Source organism: Panicum virgatum, chromosome 3K (assembly GCF_016808335.1).
Source record: "Panicum virgatum strain AP13 chromosome 3K, P.virgatum_v5, whole genome shotgun sequence".
Taxonomy (NCBI): domain Eukaryota; kingdom Viridiplantae; phylum Streptophyta; class Magnoliopsida; order Poales; family Poaceae; genus Panicum; species Panicum virgatum.
In genome coordinates, this window is record NC_053138.1 from 15561568 (window position 1) to 15580415 (window position 18848).

The following is an 18848-nucleotide window of genomic DNA, read 5'->3' on the forward strand; positions in this document are numbered from 1 at the left end:
AGGGATAAGCACCGAGTGACTTATGCCCGGTTATACCTAAGTGAATGGTCAATGACCCCTTGGTGCATCCCGTGATGGCTAGTCAGGCTTAGCTATGGTGGGTAATGGCTATGTTGGGATCTACTCCGACACGACGGTGTTCGAGTTGTGGTATCCTACTTGTGGGTAAAGTTGCACACCTCTGCAGAGTTAAGAATCTATTCGAATAGTCCGTGCCCACGGTATTGGGCGAGTTACGGTGTGGTCACATAACTAGTGTTTCATTGGGATGTGTTGGTGTGAGTTGTTTTGGAATTATGTCCGGCAGTTGTGCCGTGTGCTACGACGGACGGGGAGTCTGGTAGCAGTTTTAAAACCTGAACTCTGTGTTACTACAAAAACTGATTTCTAAAAGGTTTTCCGTAAAATAAACCCCTGCATAAAATGTCGTTTTTCTGCAAATTAAACCGTAACCTTATCCTTGATTTACCTATGCATATTATTCTGTTATAACCCCCTCCGTGGGTGTGGTTGGACTTGCTGAGTACATTTGTACTCACCCCACTCTTACTTTTTACAGAAGAAGACCCAGACTTCGTTCCAGACGACGCCGAGTAGGGTTATCGTTCTACACCCAACCTTGCCTGTGGAACCGGCCCTGTCGAGATGCCTCCGCTGTCGCAGTACTCTGAGCCCGTGGTAGACCCTATGTGGTTCGCGGTCTGGTGTTATGTCGTAGCCTGGTTAATTATTATTATCATCTGTATCGAGTGTCCTCCAAGGTTTGTACGGTTTTGAACCATCTGATGTAATAAATGTGGCATCAGCCTCCTGGGACTGGTGCTTTGTATCACATTTAAGTCTTCTCTTTTAAGGGGACGCTTCAACAAGCACACCAATCGGCAAATCACACAGAAATGTCATCCATCCTATCTAAACTCATCTTTCGAAAATTCCACATTTTCCCTTCCCACATACACTCACACGTTTTCTTTTTATAAAACAAATTGTACCGAGTTTAAGGTCCTAAGCGTTCTAGTAGCGATTAACGTCCAAACACATTTAGACATTAATCTAGGTGGTCAAGGAATGGTTATAACAAATCAAGGGGTGGCTATCCAACCATGTTTTAGCAGCAAAACAACATGCAGTTTTGAAATATGAAAATAGGTGGTGTTTTTAAAAAACTAGGACAAAATATGCATCAAATGATGGGATTGAACTTGCCGTCTTCAAGGACTTCCGGAAAGTCCTGATCGAGGTAGTGTCCTTCGGGTTCGGGGTAGTGGAACTGGTCCTCGTTCACTTGCTCACAGTACTGCTCATCGACGGGTTCTCCCTCGTTCACACCGTGATCTACGACGCGTACAAACAAACACATAATCAAGAAAAAGAAATAAAAGTTTTATCATTGAGCTCGAATCGGAAACAATTACGATATGAAGATAGGAGTAATATTTCTAGACGGTTTCCTAATGGCATGGCCAAAACTATAATAGGAATGGCGTGGTAAAGTTTCAGGTCGATCGGAGATTGTTTGGCTCATGAAATGATAGGTTACAGAGAGGTTTAGGGGTTAAACAAGGAGTCAGGGACCTGTTTGAAAATAGTGAAATGACCTGATTAGAATTCTGGGGAATGTTTGGGTTATTCTGGAAAAGGGTAGGGTTTTATTTATAAATAAGTTTATATAGTGGAGGGTTTATTTGTAAATATAATAAAGGATAGGGCTTAATTTGCAAAAGGCCAAAGGGTGGAAGGTGTAGCGAAAATGGCCTCTCATGCCATATTTCAATATAATGTTTTGGCGATTGATGACACACACAACACTTGGACTAATATGATTGTTAAGATAAACATTCCCAGGCTTTTAGGTTTAAGTGATGACAAAGACAAGAATTGAAGAGATTGTGAAGAAATCCAAGTCAAAAAGATCAAGACAAAGCAAATTTACTATCACCGGTTAAACCGATGATGAGCAAAATTGTACTCATCGGTGCAATGAACTTGGCACCGGATTAACCGGCGTTGGGTGTTTTACACTCACCGGTGTAATGGACTTGGAGGCAGAAGAAACAACAGAAGTTTTACAGGCACCGGTTAAACCGACGATCAAGGCAAAGTGAGCGTCGGTGCAGTTGTCCAGAGACTCTATTTTTCAGAGGGTTTCTGAGATTACATACACCAGTTGAACCGACGTTAGTTTTAAGAGCGTCGGTTGATTGATCAAGTAGCCGTTGGAGCAGTAACGGCTAGTTACTGGGCAAATACACTCACCGGTTAAACCGGTGATGACAAAAACTAGAGCGTCGGTTTAACCGGCGTTAAGGGATTTCGTCAGCCTTTTTTCCAACGGCTAGTTTGGAGGGTTGGGCTATATATATGCCACCCCACGGCTCATTTGAGTGTGCTGGAGTCCAAGGGAGTATACAAGAGCAAAAGATCATCTCCAACCACCATAGAGCTTCATTGTACATCATATAGACTTAAGCACACTTGTGAGAGTGCTTAGTGCTTGTAATAGGGATTAGTTCTTGCGAGAGCTCCCTTGAGAGAAGTCTTGCTGCGGCAAGCAATCCTTGTGATCCGTCGTGTGACCCTCCGACTTGGTGTGGAGTGGCAACGACACTTTGTGCGGGGGAAGAGGAGACCCCCTTCTTGGTGGAGAAGCTCCGTAGTGGATTTCGGCCGGGTGACCGAGAGAGACGGTGGCGGTGCACGAGACTCGGTGTCTTGTGGGCACTTGCCTTTGCTTGCCGGCATCGCCTTGGTGGCGTAGTGCAAGACGGTGATCGGAAGAGTCTCGGTGTCCCGTGGACGTAGGCGTTTGTGCCGAACCACGTTACATAACCGTGTCTACTCGGGAGTTTGCATTCCTCTTGCACTTACCTCTTTACTTACCGTATTACGTTTCCGCATTTACTCTATCTTGCGTACCTTTACTTTCCTAGTTGGTTTGATTAGGATTGGCTAGGTTGCAAGTCTTTTAGGGGTAAGTAGAGAGTAGCATAGATAAACCTTAGTCATAACTAGCATGTATATGACGTGTTAGGTTTATCTTATGCAAGTAGTTTGAGCCCTAGATTAAAAAGCGATTAGCAACCCTATTCACCCCCTCCCCCTCTAGGGTCGGACACCCTGGTGATCCTTACAGAAGGGTTCTTAAAAAAATAGAATAGAGGGGAGGGGGTTTTGGGCATATTTGCCCTCCTCTCTTTCCTCCCGACCGAAGAACAGGGGAGGGAGGGGCGGCTCGCCGGCGGCGGCCTGGGAGTGAGGAAAAAGAGAGAGGGAGGAGAGAGGATCCGATCCCGGCCTGGGAGGGCGGCTCTAGAGTGAGGAAAAAGAGAGAGGGAGGATAGAGGATCCGATCCCGGCCGTGGCTTGGGCCGGGGTGGTCCGAGGCGGCCCGGCCACGAGGGTGGGCGGCGGTGAGCGGCGGCGGCTGTGGTGGCGCCGCTGCGGAGCTCGGTGGCGGCCAAGGGGAAGGGGAAAGTGAGAGGGGGCCAAGAGGGTCCTATCCCTACCTTGGCTCGAGCTGGGGCGTGGCGAGAAGATGGGGCGACGAGGGCGGGCGACGGCGGCCACGGCGGCTCTGGGTGGCGGCGCAGCAAGGTTGGAGAGGAGGGGCACAGGGGCGGCGTGGCTCGTTGTGGTGGTTGTGGAGCTCGGGGGCCTCTTTATAGCCGAGGAAAGGCGGTGGGGAGGGCTGAGCGCGTCGGGTGGCCGGCGGGGCAGGTGGTGGTGGCCGGCGAGCGGCGCGGCGAGCCTTAATGGCGTTCGGCCGCGTTTGCGTGTCGCGGAGCGGTGTGTGTGTCGAGGGCGGCGTCCAGGAGCGGGGCGCGCACGTGGCCGGTTGCTGTGGCCGACGTCGAGCTTGGCTCGCGCCCCCGCGTCGAGGCGGCACAGTCGGTGGCGCTGTTCGCGCACAGTGCACAGACGGCAGTCCGAGCGGCGACGGCCAGGCGATGTGACAAGGCCGGCAGCGGCGAGCGGCACGGCCGCGTGAAGCGCGTGCGTGCATTCGTGGACGGGACGGTGGCGGCGAGCGTCGCGGCACGCGGAGCGCGTGCGCGGGGGGGCGCGCGTGGGCGCGTGGAGGCGGCCGGGAGTGAGCGCACGCGAGCTAGGCAGGGAGCGGGGGCCGGGGTGAGGCGGTGGCCGGCGCAAAGGGCACGGTGGCATTGAGCTACTCTGCGCGTGCACGAGAGCGTGGCAGAGGTGGGAGAGAGAGAGAAAAAAAAGAAAAATGGAAAAGGAAAAGAAAAAAATGGAAGAAAAGAAAAAGGGGAAAGAGAGAGAGAGAGATTCGCTCGGCGGATTTCGCGGCGGCGACCGCGGCCGGTCGCGCACGCGCGCTGGTCGGGCATGGCGCAGCGGTCGTCGGTACGCGACGCACAGAATAGGAAAAGAAAGAGACGACACAGTGATTGATTTTGGGTGTTAGTGCGGAGATCCGATGGGACAGGTTTCGGGAATTAGGGCTCAGGGGTTTAGGAAGGTTTTGAGCTCAACGATGAAAATTATTTTAGCGCGTGATTTAATTTTAGTGAATTTTTCGGGATGTCACAGCTGGCAACCCCGGACTGGAGCGTGCGTTTCCCTTTGGCGAAGTGCAAGCATCTGTCGGCGGCTGCTTCAGATCATGTGCCGATTTTGCTAAGTTGGAGGTCTGAGGAGCCGCGGCCTCGAGGGAAGAAACGATTCAGGTATGAAGTTATGTGGGAATCCCATGCTGAGTTTTCTAATTCTCTGCTTGAGGCATGGCAGAAGGAGGATGAGGCGACGACCCTACAGGAATTACAGAGCAAATTGAAAAAAGTTTCTTGCCATCTTGTGAGGTGGGAAAGGAACACATTTGGGCATGTACGCAGGGAGCTGCGCAAGTTGAAACAAGGGCTAGAACGGCTACAGTCCGACCCGCAGCGAACGGGTCCAACTCATGCGGAGCTCAAGATCAAGGAGAAAATTCTGGAACTGAACCATAGAGAAGAAATAATGTGGAAGCAACGTTCCAGAATTTTGTGGCTTTCTGCAGGTGATAGAAATACTAGGTTTTTTCACATCCGAGCTAGCAGAAGGAGGAGGAGAAACAGGATTGCTAGATTGAAAAAACCAGATGGACAGGTTACAAAAAATGTCTAGGAGATGAGGGATCTAGCAACTAGTTTCTACAGGGAGTTGTATACTTCGGAGGGGACCAGTAATATGGATGCAGTGTTGAATACAGTCCCAACGAAGGTTACCGCAGCAATGAACAGTAGCTTACTTGCAGCCTTTTCAGAGAAGGAAGTTAAGGAAGCTTTGTTCCAGATGTTTCCGACAAAGTCCCCGGGGCCCGACGGTTTTCCGGCACACTTCTTCCAGCGACATTGGGACTTATGTGGAACTAAAGTTACCTCTATAGTGTTGAGGATTTTGAGAGGGGAGGATGAAGCTACATCAATAAACGATACATTTATTGTTCTAATCCCCAAGGTGGCAGATCCAGAGGAGTTGGGCCAGTTTAGGCCAACAAGCCTTTGTAACGTCCTGTATAAGATCGCTTCAAAGGTTGTTGCGAACAGGTTGAAGCAAATTTTGCCTGAGGTTATATCAGAAGAGCAGTCTGCTTTTGTTCCTGGGCATCTTATTACAGATAACATAATCTCAGCATATGAATGTTTGCATTTTATGAAGAGGAAAAAGCCTCGTGGATCTAGATGTTGTGTTCTGAAGTTTGATATGAGGAAAGCTTATGACCGAGTTGAGTGGGACTATCTGTAACACCCTAATTTTAAATTTCAGTATTTATTAATAAATTAATTGGCTTTAGTTAAATTTTTCTAAGGTTTATTGTGTTTAGATGGCATTTAATCTAATTTTTTGTTCCTAAATAATTAAAATTTATCATAGGTTTAAATTTTTGTTGCATTCATGCTGGTGCATAATTTTATTTGAGTGTGGTTTGAATTCAAATTCATTTTTGAATTCAAACTTTGGTTGAATTAGATTTAGAAAAGAGAAGAATAGAAAAGAAAACCAGAAAATAGAAACCCGAAACCAGCCCGAACCCAGCCCAGCCCAACCCGTTTCCCTTTTCTTCCCCGTGGCCCCATCTCCTTTCCTTTTCTGGCGGCCCAGTCACCCTGCGCGCGGCCCACTCGCAAGGGCCCACGCTGCGGCCTGCCCCGCCCGCTCGCCTCGCGCCACAGAACGCGTCGCGCGCCTCAGCCGCTGCGCTCCCGGGCCCGCGCGTCAGCGCCTACAGCCGCTAGCCCCGCGTCGCCCGCGTCCCTCTCCTCTCGCTGCCAGCCCGGGCCCGCTAGTCAGCTCCTCCTTCCTCCTCCGCAGCGCCCGCAACCGTCACGCCGAGATCCCCGGCGAGTTTCCATCGGGGGCACGCCTCCCCAAGATCCCCGCCCGGCCCTTAAATTGACCCCGCGGAGCCCCTGCGCCCTCCCATTCCGCAGCACAAACCCTAGCCGCCGCCTCCCTTCGCTCCGCCGTGCCATAGCTCCGCGCCACCGCAGGTAAGCGGGTTCCCAAGCAATTGCCGCCGCCGGCGACCTCCGCACCCCTCTGACCCCTGGACTGCCTACTCAGGGACTGCGCGGACCTCTTCAGCTACTCAGCGAGCCCGGAGGACCACCGCAGCAACCCGGACCACGAAGCGCCGCCCGCGACCGCTGCCGGAGCACGACGCCGACGCCGCTGCACCACTCCCCCGTCCAATTCCAAGCTCGGTGAGCCTCACAACATCCTGCCCTTTCATTTACGCTAGTTGTCTTGGCCTTTAACCCGCTCCTGAGGTCAGCACCTCACCCGCCGGCGAACTTCGCCGCCCCGAGCCGCCATGGTCGCTGAACTTCATGCTCGGGACCTCCCCAAACCCAACTCGCCCCCTAGGTGGATTACCCATGCCGCAAGGGAGCTCCACGGCCAAACCCCATCCCAAATAGCCCCCGGAGTGCCGGATTGGGCATCTCCGGTGAAGCGCCGCCGCGGGATTTGGTTTCCCCGGCGACCAGCGCCGCCGCCGTCGCCCCCTTTCGCCTTGAGCCGCTAGATCCCGATTCAACGGCCCCGATTAGAAGGTGGGCCGATCCGATCTGATCCGCCAGATCGCGATCCGACGGCCCAGAATCAAAGATACCGGTTCGGCCGGTACTTTTTGCTAAAGAGCCCTTTAGTTTTCCGAGATTCAACCCGCAGTCCACCCTTAGTTAAAAGAATTTGCGGTTTAGTCCAAATTTTAACACGCAGCCCCCTGGCCTTTCTGGAATTAGAACCCGCCGTCCTTTGCTGCTAATTTTGCGCGTTAGACCCTGGAGTTAACGTTTAATTATGTTTTAGCCCTCGGTTTTAGCAGAAAAGCCCTGGAACCCTGTTTTTCTTACAAATAAGCCCCTAGAACTTGTTTTTAGCCCAGAAAATGCGTTTTAGTTCCGTTTTTAGCGTTCTTTATATCCACGCGATCGTTGTAACGCGTAGAATAGTTCTAGAATAGTTTTGTGCGCTGTTTTTATGTATTGATGTACTGTTTCTTAGTTTTTGTTAGTATTTGCTTGTATGCTTATTTTGTGCATTGTTTTGGCCATGTGTTCGTGAGTAGACGCCGATCCAGTTGAGGAGCCTCAGTACCAGTACCCGGAGCAGCCGTCTTCGGATCAGTTTGAGCAGCAGCAGGAGCAGTACGAGGAAGGCAAGTGTAACATGAACAACCTATCACTTTAATTACAATTTTCATACTGCATTTTAATACTGTATGCCTTTAAGGATTTCCTAGCCAGTTTATATCCTATATATATACCTTTGGGTTGCATTCTGGTTAGTTGTGCTAGGTTGCTGCGCTATAACACACCCTGGTCCTTTTTAATTAATTTGATTAATGGTTTACTTGAACTTAATTCTGAGAGTGGCACTCTGTGTGGCTTGAGTGGCTCACTTCTCATTAAAAGATGGTTTTTTTTTAGAAACATGGTTTAGGGGGGCCAGCACGGTGCTTACTGCCTGGTTGGCCACTCTCCATAAGGACCGGTTCATAGAGCGACAACCTGGGACAACAGCGCTACCACAAGGCTAGAATGGGATAGACTTGGCGTAATAACTAGATCCTTTTTGGTTTGGAGTAACTTATCTGCGGGGCAAGAGTAGTAAGCTTCAATGGTCCCTGCTCCTCCGGCTTGGTCTGTGCTTGGATTGCGCTCCTGTGCTTGTACCCCCGGAGGTGGGCCCCATCGTCGCCGACCTAACTCTCGCGGTTACGCCTTACCAACGAGATTCTTTTTAAAGGTCTCGTAGTGAGTCGCTGGCCATCTCACCTAAGGAAGTGTGATGAACAACTGGCGTAGCTCACGACTTGTGGGTAAAGATGTGCAACCTCTGCAGAGTGTAAAACTGGTATACTAGCCGTGCTCACGGTTATGAGCGGCCCAGATCCTCCTTTTGATTAGTGAAGTTATCTCCTTCCGACGAGGGAGGTGCTTCTCGGGGTTTACCTTGGTGGCTTGGTTTTGGTATGGTTCTCAGTAGTAGTATAATTAATTCTGATTAATTACTATGTAACTGGGTTAATGGTAATTCATCAACTCGTAGTAAATAGCTTTAATAAAACTTTGCTAACACTTAAAAGCTAATGCAGTTGAGTCAGCCAGCCTAGAGCCTCATAGTTTGTGTTATACTTGTTGAGTACAAGTTGTGTACTCACTCTTGCCTCTTCTCTACTTTTTCCTCTTGGCTACGCTACTGCTGCTCAGTTCCTGCCGACACGAGGGAGTTCGTCCAGCGCTACCAGGACTACGAGGACTTCTAGGTGCTTCGTCTCCCAGTCGACGTCCCTGTGGCGCCCTGCTTCAGCTTCGGAGAGCTTTTATCGTATTTTTGTACTTCGTTTCCGCTGTATCAGACATTTTGTCATTATTGTAATAAATAACATTCGTATTCGCTTTATTATGTCTTTTTACGTGATATGTGCTATGATATACTGTTCATTCTGTTGTATATACGTGTGACTTGATCCTGGCACGTATATGATTGCTCGGTTTATGTTCTTTTATAAACCGGGTGTTACAGAGTGGTATCAGAGCCGTATCGACTGTAGGACGAAGCCTAGATAGAACTGGTCGAGTTTTTAGGACTCTTTCTCTCCAATCCTTGACTGCTGAGACTATTTTACTATTATACCCCTTGACTTCTTTGACTTTTTACCCTTCTTGCCTTGATTTCTCTCTCTGAAGAATAGTTTCGTAGATTTTGGCCTGAATCAGTCATCTGACCACCATGAGCATAGCTAGGTGACCTTTTTAATAATAATACGATAGCACGTTCTACGACGCGTTGTGTTAGTCGAGTTGTGTGTTAAACTCGGCTAAGTCGTGAAAATTGTCTGCTTGTTATTATGCTACATGTTTGATTTGGATCTTTGAATGATTGCATAGCTTAGTAGTTTAAATTTGCTTAAAGAAAATCACTCAGATGTTAAAGTTAACTAATTAATAAAATGAGTTAGATCGTTGGGGGTAAAACAGTCAACTCTATCCTGTCTACTTTATCATGGCTGAGTCTTTTTCCGCAAAGAGTTATCAAATCCGTCTGAATTTATTCCTGCAATATCCTTACTCGTGAAATCTTTTGGTCAAATCAGATGGTGAACACCAGGAGCACCGGTTCAGGTTCTGGCCAGCAGCAGGGTCAGAACAACCAGGGTACTGGGATCCCGATGCCTCCGCCTTTGACTCCGGAGCAGTACTTCCAGCTCCAGATGCAGATGATGGCTACCCTGAACAACACTGTTCAGGCTCTTCAGCACGCTCACACTCAGCCTCCGCCTCCTCCACCGCCGCAGCCTCGCGACAGGCGTGCTGAGTTCCTGAGGGGTCACCCGCCGACGTTTTCTCACACGTCCGACCCTCTTCAGGCTGACGACTGGCTCCGTGCAGTGGAGCGTCAGCTGGACATCGCCCAGTGCGATGATCGTGAGCGCGTCTTGTACGCAGCAGGACAGCTGCGAGGGGCAGCTTTGGACTGGTGGGAGTCCCACCCGGTCCATGACCGCGAGTCTCTCACCTGGCTCCAGTTCAGGGAGCGCTTCCGCAGCCACAACGTCCCCGCGGGCGTTATGAAGATGAAGCAGAAGGAGTTCCTTGCACTGAAGCAGGTAATCTTAAATATAATCATTCAGCGGTTTCTTTTGAGCTAATGCCCCTTGTTCTATCCTTATGAATCTTGAGTTAATCTTCCGATATCTATCTGTCTTTGTGAATTCAGGGGACTATGTCGGTCACGGAGTATCGTGATCGCTTTCTTCAGCTGGCACGCTACGCCCCTGCCGAGGTTGCGGATGACCGCAAGAAGCAGGAGCACTTCATGGAGGGTCTTGAGGACTACCTCCAGTACGCGCTGCTCAACCTCCGCTTCGACGACTTCAACCATCTGGTTGACAGTGCGCTCAACACTGAGCGTAAGCACCTGGAGATGGAGGACAAGAAGAGGAAGGTTGTCCCCGTTGCTTCCGGCAGCAACACTCGTCCACGACTCCAGCAGCCCCAGCAGTACCAGCCTCAGTACCGGCCTCCTCAGCAGTACCAGCAGAGGCCACCGCAGCAGTACCCGCCTCGACAGCAGCAGGCAGGTCAGGGCCCGAGGTTACCGGCACCTCCGGCTCGTGCTCCACCGGCTCCACCAGCACCGCAGGCTCCACGTCCGGCAGCTCCTACCGGACAGCAGGCTCAGGGGCCTCCTCGCACCTGCTTTCACTGCGGCCAGCCGGGGCACTACGCCAACGCTTGCCCCCGGAAGGCGCAGGCGGGACAGCAGGGGCGCCCAGCTCAGCCCAGGGCGCCAGCACAGGGCAGGGTGAACCACGTGACGGCCGAGTCAGCGGCCGAGGCTCCCAACGTGGTTATTGGTACGTTCATGGTTAATTCATATCCAGCTACAGTGCTTTTTGATACTGGTGCTACGCATTCCTTCATTACTCAGTCTTTTGTCGAGCATCATGGTATTCATACTAGCACATTAAAGAGGTGCATGTTAGTATCTTCACCGGGAGGACAGTTGAGGTCTCACACTTACTGCCCGAGAGTCAGTGTTTCTTTGAGGGGAGTAGAGTTCTGTACTGATCTGATGGTGCTAGACACCAAGGGCATTGATGTCATTCTGGGAATGGAGACTCTGGCCAAATGGGGAGTTCGTATAGATTGTGCTCAGCGGACAGTCTTATTATCAGCTTCCAGTGGCCAAGAGGTTGTTATCAGTGCAGTAGAGCCCTCTGGATTTCTTCATCAGATGGAGGCTAGACCCACGGACGGTATTCGCGTGGTGTTTGAATTCCCGGATGTCTTTCCGGATGATCTGCCAGGTATGCCGCCTGAACGCGCCATTGAGTTTTGTATTGATCTCTTGCCTGGCACAGCTCCTATTGCAAAGCGGCCCTACCGTATGGCACCTATAGAGCATGAAGAAGTAAAGAAGACTATTGATGAGTTGCTAGCCAAGGGCTATATCCGTCGCAGCTTCTCTCCTTGGGCTTTTCCGTTGTTGCTGGTAGATAAGAAGGATGGCTCGAAGAGGATGTGTGTGGATTATCGGGAGCTGAATGCAGTCACTATCAAGAACAAGCATCCACTGCCCCGTATTGAGGATCTCTTCGATTTGCTTCGAGGTGCTCGTATATTCTCGAAGATTGATCTTCGTTCGGGTTACTTTCAACTGAGGATCCGTCCTGGGGACATTCCGAAGACGGCATTCACCTGCAAGTACGGGCTATATGAGTATACGGTCATGTCCTTCGGCTTGACTAATGCTCCGGCTTACTTCATGCATCTGATGAACATGGTCTTCATGGATTATCTGGATGTCTTTGTGGTGATTTTCATTGATGATATTCTGATCTTCTCCAAGACAGAAGAAGAGCACGAGGAGCATCTGAGGCTCGTGTTGCAGAGATTGAGAGAGCATCAGCTGTACGCCAAGTTCAGCAAGTGCGAGTTCTGGATTGACGAGGTGCCATTCCTCGGTCATGTTATCTCTCAGGGAGGCATTGCTGTTGATCCGAGCAAGGTGAAAGATGTGCTCGAGTGGGAGACACCGCAGACAGTAAAGGAAGTCAGGTCTTTCTTGGGCTTAGCAGGATATTACCGGAGGTTCATTGAGAATTTCTCCAAGATCGCGAAGCCTTTGACTTCTTTGCTAGAGAAGAATGTGGCTTTCGTATGGACTGATGAGCGTCAGATGGCCTTTGATGAGCTGAAGAAAAGGTTGACTACGGCGCCAGTCCTGACTCTGCCAGACCAGACGAAGAGGTTCACGGTATATTGTGATGCTTCGAAGGATGGTCTTGGGTGTGTTCTGATGCAGGATGGCAGAGTGATTGCTTATGCTTCACGGCAGTTACGTCGGCATGAGCTGAATTATCCTACTCATGATCTTGAGTTAGCCGCAGTTGTGCATGCTCTGAAGATTTGGAGGCATTACTTGTATGGGCAGCGGTGTGATATCTACACTGATCACAAGAGCCTCAAGTACATTTTCACGCAGAATGAGCTGAACATGCGGCAGAGAAGATGGCTAGAGTTAGTCAAGGACTATGACCTGGAGATTCACTATCATCCGGGCAAGGCCAATGTTGTAGCAGATGCTCTGAGCAGAAGAAGTTATGTCAACATGGCCGTGGCTTTCCAGATGCCTCCAGAGTTATGCGAGGAGTTCGAGCAGTTGAGTCTGGGCTTCTTGCATCATACCTCCAGTGCAGCATTTGAGGCAGTACCGACTCTAGAGGCAGAGATCCGGCAGCATCAGAAAGATGATGAGAAGCTGCAGGAGATTCGTGAGTTGCTCAGAAAGGGCAAGGCTCCTCATTTCAGAGAGGATGATCAGGGTACTTTGTGGTACAAGAACCGGATCTGTGTGCCAGATGTGAAGGATCTCCGGAAGTTGATTCTGAGTGAGGCCCACGATACAGCTTACTCTATTCATCCGGGCAGCACGAAGATGTACTATGATCTGAAGGAACGTTTCTGGTGGTATGGGATGAAGCGTTCGGTGGCAGAGTACGTGGCTATTTGTGACACCTGTCAGCGTGTCAAGGCTGAGCACCAGAGGCCAGCAGGTCTGTTGCAGCCTTTGAAGATTCCAGAGTGGAAATGGGAAGAAATCACTATGGACTTCATTGTTGGATTGCCTCGTACTCAGAAAGGGTACAACTCTATTTGGGTAGTAGTGGATCGTCTGACGAAAGTTGCTCACTTCATTCCAGTGAACACTACTTACTCCGGTGCTAGACTTGCAGAGTTATACATCTCTCGGATTGTCTGCTTGCATGGTGTGCCGAAGAAGATTATATCTGACAGAGGGTCTCAGTTCACTTCTCGGTTCTGGGAGCAGCTCCATGATTCGTTGGATACGAAGCTGCGCTTCAGTACGGCTTATCACCCTCAGACAGATGGGCAGACAGAGAGGACCAACCAAGTGTTGGAGGATATGCTGAGAGCTTGTGCTATCCAGTACGGTACTAGTTGGGATAAGTGCCTGTCATTTGCTGAGTTTTCATATAACAACAGCTATCAGGCCAGTCTGAAGAAGTCACCCTTCGAGGCATTGTATGGCAGAAAATGCAGGACTCCTCTCTATTGGGATCAGATTGGTGAAAAGCAGCTCTTCGGTCCTGAGATCATAGATGATGCAGAGCAGATGGTTCAGGCTGTGCGAGAGAATCTGAGGATTGCACAGAGCAGACAAAAGAGCTATGCTGATGGCAAACGGAGAGACCTGACTTTCAGTGTCGGTGATTATGTGTATCTGAAGGTGTCTCCGATGAGAGGAATCCGCAGATTTAATGTCAAAGGGAAGTTAGCACCTCGGTATGTGGGGCCATTCAAGGTGCTAGAGCGGAAAGGCGAAGTTGCTTATCGCCTGGAGTTACCTCTCCGCCTCTCAGGAGTTCATGATGTCTTCCATATATCTCAGCTGAAGAGGTGTTTGCGAGTACCCGAGGAGCAGGCACCCCTGGATGGAGTCGATGTCCAGGAGGATCTGACTTATACTGAGCATCCGGTGAAGATTCTGGAGACATCAGAGAGGGTTACTCGGAACAAGCGCATCAAGATGTGCAGAGTTCAGTGGAGTCACCACAGTGAAGCTGAGGCTACTTGGGAGCGAGAAGATGAGTTGAAGAAGACATATCCGGATCTCTTTGCTAGCCAGCCCAGCTAAATCTCGGGACGAGATTTCTTTAAGGGGGTAGGGTATGTAACACCCTAATTTTAAATTTCAGTATTTATTAATAAATTAATTGGCTTTACTTAAATTTTTCTAAGGTTTATTGTGTTTAGATGGCATTTAATCTAATTTTTTGTTCCTAAATAATTAAAATTTATCATAGGTTTAAATTTTTGTTGCATTCATGCTGGTGCATAATTTTATTTGAGTGTGGTTTGAATTCAAATTCATTTTTGAATTCAAACTTTGGTTGAATTAGATTTAGAAAAGAGAAGAATAGAAAAGAAAACCAGAAAATAGAAACCCGAAACCAGCCCGAACCCAGCCCAGCCCAACCCGTTTCCCTTTTCTTCCCCGTGGCCCCATCTCCTTTCCTTTTCTGGCGGCCCAGTCACCCTGCGCGCGGCCCACTCGCAAGGGCCCACGCTGCGGCCTGCCCCGCCCGCTCGCCTCGCGCCACAGAACGCGTCGCGCGCCTCAGCCGCTGCGCTCCCGGGCCCGCGCGTCAGCGCCTACAGCCGCTAGCCCCGCGTCGCCCGCGTCCCTCTCCTCTCGCTGCCAGCCCGGGCCCGCTAGTCAGCTCCTCCTTCCTCCTCCGCAGCGCCCGCAACCGTCACGCCGAGATCCCCGGCGAGTTTCCATCGGGGGCACGCCTCCCCAAGATCCCCGCCCGGCCCTTAAATTGACCCCGCGGAGCCCCTGCGCCCTCCCATTCCGCAGCACAAACCCTAGCCGCCGCCTCCCTTCGCTCCGCCGTGCCATAGCTCCGCGCCACCGCAGGTAAGCGGGTTCCCAAGCAATTGCCGCCGCCGGCGACCTCCGCACCCCTCTGACCCCTGGACTGCCTACTCAGGGACTGCGCGGACCTCTTCAGCTACTCAGCGAGCCCGGAGGACCACCGCAGCAACCCGGACCGCGAAGCGCCGCCCGCGACCGCTGCCGGAGCACGACGCCGACGCCGCTGCACCACTCCCCCGTCCAATTCCAAGCTCGGTGAGCCTCACAACATCCTGCCCTTTCATTTGCGCTAGTTGTCTTGGCCTTTAACCCGCTCCTGAGGTCAGCACCTCACCCGCCGGCGAACTTCGCCGCCCCGAGCCGCCATGGTCGCTGAACTTCATGCTCGGGACCTCCCCAAACCCAACTCGCCCCCTAGGTGGATTACCCATGCCGCAAGGGAGCTCCACGGCCAAACCCCATCCCAAATAGCCCCCGGAGTGCCGGATTGGGCATCTCCGGTGAAGCGCCGCCGCGGGATTTGGTTTCCCCGGCGACCAGCGCCGCCGCCGTCGCCCCCTTTCGCCCTGAGCCGCTAGATCCCGATTCAACGGCCCCGATTAGAAGGTGGGCCGATCCGATCTGATCCGCCAGATCGCGATCCGACGGCCCAGAATCAAAGATACCGGTTCGGCCGGTACTTTTTGCTAAAGAGCCCTTTAGTTTTCCGAGATTCAACCCGCAGTCCACCCTTAGTTAAAAGAATTTGCGGTTTAGTCCAAATTTTAACACGCAGCCCCCTGGCCTTTCTGGAATTAGAACCCGCCGTCCTTTGCTGCTAATTTTGCGCGTTAGACCCTGGAGTTAACGTTTAATTATGTTTTAGCCCTCGGTTTTAGCAGAAAAGCCCTGGAACCCTGTTTTTCTTACAAATAAGCCCCTAGAACTTGTTTTTAGCCCAGAAAATGCGTTTTAGTTCCGTTTTTAGCGTTCTTTATATCCACGCGATCGTTGTAACGCGTAGAATAGTTCTAGAATAGTTTTGTGCGCTGTTTTTATGTATTGATGTACTGTTTCTTAGTTTTTGTTAGTATTTGCTTGTATGCTTATTTTGTGCATTGTTTTGGCCATGTGTTCGTGAGTAGACGCCGATCCAGTTGAGGAGCCTTAGTACCAGTACCCGGAGCAGCCGTCTTCGGATCAGTTTGAGCAGCAGCAGGAGCAGTACGAGGAAGGCAAGTGTAACATGAACAACCTATCACTTTAATTACAATTTTCATACTGCATTTTAATACTGTATGCCTTTAAGGATTTCCTAGCCAGTTTATATCCTATATATATACCTTTGGGTTGCATTCTGGTTAGTTGTGCTAGGTTGCTGCGCTATAACACACCCTGGTCCTTTTTAATTAATTTGATTAATGGTTTACTTGAACTTAATTCTGAGAGTGGCACTCTGTGTGGCTTGAGTGGCTCACTTCTCATTAAAAGATGGTTTTTTTTAGAAACATGGTTTAGGGGGGCCAGCACGGTGCTTACTGCCTGGTTGGCCACTCTCCATAAGGACCGGTTCATAGAGCGACAACCTGGGACAACAGCGCTACCACAAGGCTAGAATGGGATAGACTTGGCGTAATAACTAGATCCTTTTTGGTTTGGAGTAACTTACCTGCGGGGCAAGAGTAGTAAGCTTCAATGGTCCCTGCTCCTCCGGCTTGGTCTGTGCTTGGATTGCGCTCCTGTGCTTGTACCCCCGGAGGTGGGCCCCATCGTCGCCGACCTAACTCTCGCGGTTACGCCTTACCAACGAGATTCTTTTTAAAGGTCTCGTAGTGAGTCGCTGGCCATCTCACCTAAGGAAGTGTGATGAACAACTGGCGTAGCTCACGACTTGTGGGTAAAGATGTGCAACCTCTGCAGAGTGTAAAACTGGTATACTAGCCGTGCTCACGGTTATGAGCGGCCCAGATCCTCCTTTTGATTAGTGAAGTTATCTCCTTCCGACGAGGGAGGTGCTTCTCGGGGTTTACCTTGGTGGCTTGGTTTTGGTATGGTTCTCAGTAGTAGTATAATTAATTCTGATTAATTACTATGTAACTGGGTTAATGGTAATTCATCAACTCGTAGTAAATAGCTTTAATAAAACTTTGCTAACACTTAAAAGCTAATGCAGTTGAGTCAGCCAGCCTAGAGCCTCATAGTTTGTGTTATACTTGTTGAGTACAAGTTGTGTACTCACTCTTGCCTCTTCTCTACTTTTTCCTCTTGGCTACGCTACTGCTGCTCAGTTCCTGCCGACACGAGGGAGTTCGTCCAGCGCTACCAGGACTACGAGGACTTCTAGGTGCTTCGTCTCCCAGTCGACGTCCCTGTGGCGCCCTGCTTCAGCTTCGGAGAGCTTTTATCGTATTTTTGTACTTCGTTTCCGCTGTATCAGACATTTTGTCATTATTGTAATAAATAACATTCGTATTCGCTTTATTATGTCTTTTTACGTGATATGTGCTATGATATACTGTTCATTCTGTTGTATATACGTGTGACTTGATCCTGGCACGTATATGATTGCTCGGTTTATGTTCTTTTATAAACCGAGTGTTACACTATCTGCGAGCAATCATGCTCCGTTTGGGCTTCCACCAATGTTGGGTTGAGACAGTGATGCGCATGGTAACATCCGTCTCCTTTTTAGTTCTTTTTAATGGTGATAGACTTGACAGTTTTAAACCTTCAAGGGGTATCCGCCAAGGAGATCATATCTCTCCCTATTTGTTTCTTTTAGCAGCAGAGGGCCTTTCGTGCCTGTTAAAAGCTAGAAATCAGTCGTCCGTACTCAATGGGATTAAAGTGGCACCATCAACTCCGGTGGTGTCTCACTTACTCTTCGCAGATGACAGCCTGCTGTTTTTTAGAGCTAATAGGGAAAGTGCAAAGGAAATCAAGGAGGTACTCAACACTTATTGTCAAGCTTCTGGACAAAAGATTAATATGGATAAGTCCTCAATTCATTTTGCGAAGGGCTGCAGGCAGTCTCTTCGAGAGGTGATCAAGGACGAGCTGGATGTCCATAATGAATCTCTGAGTGAAAAATACATGGGCATGCCGACAGATGTGGGTGCTTCCACTAACGGGGCTTTCAAATATATTAAAGATCGTGTGTGGAAAAAGGTCCAGGGTTGGCTGGAGCAGTGCTTGTCATCAGGTGTCAAGGAGGTACTGATTAAATCAGTTGCGCAAGCAATACCTACTTTTTCGATGTCATGTTTTAAGCTCCCTAGAGGTTTATGCCAGCACATCAATGGTTTATTAAGGAACTTCTGGTGGGGTAGCAAGGATGGAAAAAGGAGAACATGATGGGTCGCTTGGGATGAGATGATCAAACCAAAATATATGGGCGGCCTGGGCTTCAGGGATATTGAACTGTTTAATCTTGCGTTACTGGCGAAGCAGGCTTGGCACGTTCTCACGGAGGAGAGTTCGCTAAGTGCGCGAATTATAAAAGCAGTTTACTTCCCAAATGTGGATTTCTTAGATGCTAATCTAGGGTCTTCTCCCTCTCTGATATGGCATTCCATACTTGATGGCAAGGAAGTCCTGGAGCGGGGACTAATTAGGAGGATCGGAACCGGAGAATCAACACATATTTGGCAAATGAATTGGATTCCGAGAGAAAACTCTCTTCGACCCTTTAGGAGGGATTTGACTGATCCTCCGCAGATGGTTAGTGAGTTGATAGATCACACGACGGCATCATGGGACGTCCAAAAGCTTCATGCTGTTTTCTGTCCATCTGATGTTGAGGCAATTCTAAATATACCCCTTTGTACTCAGAGACAAGGGGATTTTTGGGCATGGCACCATGAAAAGAGGGGTATCTTCTCAGTTTGCTCAGCCTATAGGATGTTGGCCATAAACAAAGAACGAGCTACAACATACCTAGAGAATATTGCTGA